This window comes from Zalophus californianus, chromosome 7, assembly GCF_009762305.2.
Source record: "Zalophus californianus isolate mZalCal1 chromosome 7, mZalCal1.pri.v2, whole genome shotgun sequence".
Taxonomy (NCBI): domain Eukaryota; kingdom Metazoa; phylum Chordata; class Mammalia; order Carnivora; family Otariidae; genus Zalophus; species Zalophus californianus.
In genome coordinates, this window is record NC_045601.1 from 129696037 (window position 1) to 129701373 (window position 5337).

Here is a 5337-nt window from a genome sequence, read left to right on the forward strand (position 1 = left end):
TGAAGGGATCTGCAGGTGTAATTACAGTCCCTACTCAGCTGACTTTAGGCAAATCAAAAAGGAGATTATCCTAGGTTAGACTAACCTAATCATATGAGCTTTAAAAGATAGTCTAGTGGTGGAACAGGAGAAATCAGAGAGAACTGAGCAGCAAAAGATATTCTCCTATTGGCCTTAAAGAAGCAAACTTGCATGTTGTGGAGCGTGCCATGTGACAGGGAATAGCCAATGACCTCCAGGAGCAGGGTGCCTCAATCTTACAACCACAAGGAATCACTGGTCCACCAAAGAGCTGTGAGCTTGGAAGAGGATAATGAGCCTCTGATGAGATCACAGCCCCAGTGGACACATTCTGTTGAGATGCTGAGTAAAGAATCCAGGTAACAATGCCCAGATTCCTGACCCACAGAAACAATGAGAAATTAAGTGTGTGTTGCTTTAATCCACTATATCTGTGGTTATTGGTTATGCAGCAGTAGAAAACTATCTTTAGCACTAAGAAAATTATTTCTTGGGGCACCTGGGTGGCTCAGTCAGTTAACCCTCCAACTCTTGGTTTGGGCTGAGGTCATGATCTCATGGGTCATGGGATCAAGCCCCCTGTGGGGCTCTGCAGCCCAGTGGGGAGTCTACTTGAGATTCTTTCTGCCCCTGCCCCCATTATCTCTCTCTCTCTCAAATAAATCAATAAATCTTTAAAAAAGAAAAAAAAAATATTTCTTTTTCCTGATCTTATTTTCACTAATCTGCTTATAATGACATGTCATCCTGTGTGTTCTTAGCGTAAATGATTATTTTTCTAACTTTAATTGATTAGTATAGAGATGAATATCACATGAGAGATAGATAACATCATTAAGTCCTATGAAACATGATCAAAGGTAGCCCCTCAAAACTCCTACTGCAGAGCTAAGATAACTTGCTTTTAGCTGGGACACATTCTGAGCCCACCAGTCAATAAAGTCCTTTGTTCCTCACCAAATCCTTTACAAAGAACCCTCAAATTATGAAGGTGGAAGTTAATGACGGAAAGAGAAATATACATGGTTAAACTTGGCAGACAAATTCTATTAGCCTGAAAAATCAGAACTATGAACTAGATAGCTTCCTCTGAACTCCCCTTAGGGTCTCCAAAGCCAGCTACCCACGAAATCCATAAACCTGACCAAGACTACTTGGTTCAACCACATGGTTCTCCAAATTTTGGACTGTACTCTGAGCCAGTTTCTTAAGGATTTCACTGACACATTCTCCATCTTTTGATTTTAAATGTGCCACTTGGACTCAGTGGGTAACTGAATAATCTGTCTCTCATGTTAAAAAGAAGTATAATATTTATCAAGCATCTTGAATATTTATAAGGCAGGAAAGAATTCAAGAGATCTTTTCTAGTCTCTGGTCTTCAGAGGGCTGCAGATAAACCATCACAGAATGCAGATACTCATTGTATTTTCAGAAATTTCCAGAAAGAAGATAAAACACAGCTCCCTCGAGACCCTGTGTCCCAAAACTTACTATCCAACAGTCAATCCTGTATAAGTCAGTTTCTCAATGTTGGCACTACTGATATTTAAGGCCGGATGAATCTTTGTTGGGGGAGCATCCTGTGCATTGTAGGGTGTTTAGCAACATCCTTGACCTCTAGATGACAGTAGCACCCTCTTTCCCCCATTATGACAACTAAAAACATTCCAGACATTGCCAAATGTCCTCTGGGGGAGGAAAATAGGCTCAGTCAAGAACTACTTGTAAAAACTCATCAGTTTGGTGACCAAGTCCTTGCATATACTTGAAGTCACTGGGAAGACCAGAGTGATGACCACTTCTACATCATAGCCACACCCACCTACTTTCTAGGATTGTGCTTCTCAATATGGTAGCCACTAGTCCCATGTGGCTATTAGCACTTGAAGTAGAGCTAGTCCAAATTGAGATGTGTTGGGAGTGTAAAATAAATACCAAATTTCAAAGACTTTGATTAAAAAAATTGTTAAACATCTCATTAAAAATTTTACACCGATTACGTGTTAAAAGATGAAAATATTTTGGATATATTAGGTTAAACAAAATATAATATTATAATCAATTCCAATTTTCTTTCCACTTTTTTAATGTGGCTACTAGGGAATTTGCAATTACATATATGGCTTGCATTATATTTCTATTGGTCTATGCTGCAGGAAAAAGCCAAAGCACTTGGCATGTGAAGTACTTTTGTTCCTCATTAAGCCAGCAGTATTTAAAGAATGTCCACTGTGTGTGCCTAGGATTGTATTAGTTGCTTTTGGCTACATCTATCTGAGTTAAGTTCATTTATGTCAAGTGTTGTCATTTCATTTTGCAGATAGAAAAGTAGAAGCTCAGGAGATAAATCACCTAAAATCATTCTTCCGATCGCAATGCCAGAACTAATTAAATACAACCTATCGCTCCCCATTCCCAAATAGTTTTTAGTCACAAGCTATATACGTCCCTAAAATGACAGTATGTTCCTTCTATAATTATTACAGAGATAAAAATCAAATTCCAAAGAAAACAATTTCCAGACACCTTAAGACATTAAAGCCAGCATTTGTTTGAAGAGAAAACAAAAACAAATGGGAAACTGAAAAGGCATTACTTCGTATAATAATTTAATTAATAGCATGTTGAGAAAAGAAAAGCATTTTCCTTTACATTTTCCATCACTTTCTTTTTTCCCTCCATCACTTTTGATTTCTTTTTTGGAGACTTATGCAATGTGTTGTGGGTGATGCAGGTCCCTTGCTTTTTTTATGTGTGCTTGATTTGCATAATGGGCTCTGATGCCTCATGGGCACTCACTCAAGATCAACTGAGTTAATTTGCTTTCTTAACTCAGGTTTAAGTGTTTCATGGGCACTAAACTCAAGATCAACTGAGTTAATTTGCTAGCTTAACTCAGAAAATTAGAATCACGGTTGCCTCAATTTCTTGTAAGCATAATTGTAATCATGGTCATTTGACTAAGTAGAAGTCCAAAATTTGTGCCTACTCTTTCCCAGCTAGAAGCAGAACCAAACACAGGGGAAAGGAAAGCTCCACAAATGTTTTACCTGTGAACAAGAATAAGAGACGGTGACTGCTACTAAAACTAGTAAATTCTGTTGGAGTAGCCATGGTCCAATCTTTTTCTAACCAAATGAGTATCATCTGTGAAAAGGCTTATTATTTTTTATAGGAGGGCAGTATGACAGTCCTTCACAACATGCAAGGTATCTGAGAAATACTGCATGCCTTTGAAAAATTGAAGACAATATCCTGAGACAAAAAAATGCAACTGAGATCAGCGGGAGGAAGTAAGACAGCATGGGAGGGCTCACTTTAGAAGAAGGGAGGAGTTGGGGAGCAGCCTCCTAGAGCACTCGAATGTGTGGCATCTCTAAAAGAGGCATTGTGCCATCCACCAGAGTGTGGGATTTGAGTAGAAAACAAGACTATCAGCATGGGGCTATATTTACTTATTTATATTCATTTACTTATCCATTCGTTCTCTGACTTTTCAAGAAAAGGTGCGTCAGGCACTGTGTTAAATGGCCCAGGTCTCCCGGTGTAAGGAAGGGACAAGGGGGCAGCAACAGGCAGTAGTTAATACCGGACAATTACTATATGAAAAAATTATTTTTCAACTTGAATTTGAGTATCTACAAATGGAAATACTGAGTTATCTACCAGGGCGTTATGGTGCAAGTTTTTCTGAATGTCCCTTCATACTAAAAGAATTCAGTCCAGCTCCTTGTGCTGTAAGTCCCAATGATCTAATTCTTTCGCCATTCACATATTTATTTGTTCAATAATTATTGAATTCAATTTGTTTTCCTGAATATGTTTAAATCAGTCAATGTGTCTTCCTCTTTGGTTTTGTTACAAAATTCGTTGGTATGAGGGTATCTGTAGGAATTAATAAAAACTCCTTCTTGCTTTTATTCTATCAATTGGATGAATGACGCTAATTCATAAATTTGATCTTCTTCACATAGTACGTTTACGAAAACATATGAGAACTTGATGAGTTGCGCCTGGTTGAAATTGAATGGTTTATATCAATTCATACTTAATTGTTTTTAACATCATACATTCACGGGAACACATGAGAATTTGATGACGTGTTTCTGGGTCAAAATTCCTTGGGTGTGTATCAGCTTATGTTATGTGTTTTCAGTCAGGAAATCATCTGACCAAAGTCAGATGATAAGCCAGTGAGTCTATTCCTATCCGTCAGATATCTCAGCTTTGCAAACTCGAACAAAAGGGTTTCTTCCACATTTCCTTATGGTGCTGACTTCTCTTTATTCCAATATCCGCCAAACCATTTAAAATTCCATAAATGTTCAAAGAAGCATGTACCCCAAATTAGAAACACTATTCCTGTTTCATTCCTCTAGCAGGCATTTATGGAAGCCAGATTTTACTGTTGTGGTGTTTGTAATTGAGAGTTAGTAATAAGCAATGAAACAACACCAAGGCAAGTACATCCAAGGTAGGATTTGATCTGCAGGCATGGTGCTTCTTAGAAGTGGGTTCTAGTGAGAAATGTGACTCATGCCAATAAAATTAACTCCAGAATTCAGTGCTCAAGGCTCTACTACGCTAAAATTCCATTTATTGCAAATTGTGCTATTTCCAATTTCTTTTAGTAATAAAATGGTTGAATAGCCCAAAAAAGGCTATAAATAGTCAACAATGCCAAGAGCTTTTCATCAGAAGCTCTAGTAGAACGGAGGGACCAGAGTTCTCTGATCCTGTTCTCTTCCCTTGGGCAATACTCCACAATAACTCACTAATCATTAATAATTCCTTTGCCTGTTTATTTCAATGAATACATAAATCAACTATTTACGCTAGGATGAGACATGGAAAATCGTTTGAAGCCAAAATTCTTTTGGGCATCAACAGTATGTAAATTGTATCCTCTTCTGTTTGAACTCTGAGTCAGTAAAGGAAAGGCAAGAGGGAAGAATAAGACTGCAAGGTAAATAATTTATTCTGTGTCTTTGTCTAACACCATATTTTCAGGTGGGTTCAATACTGTGTTGATAAAGCAAAAGGAAGCAATATCTACTGACTTTTGATGAGGTTGAGCGATGTGGCGTGCTATGTGGAGCAGTTTCTGCATTCACATTTCATCATTTAAGTTTTCCTTTACTTAAGCTGTTCAGTAATTCAAACATAAATTATTTAGTTTAGGTAGACCAAGACAGTAGAGGTTACTTTATTTCTTCAACACTATATTGAACCCACCCCAAAGATAGATAAACCATCTCGAGTATAACGATTACTTAAGGTTCAGAGTCTTAGGATCACCATTGCTATATTGAA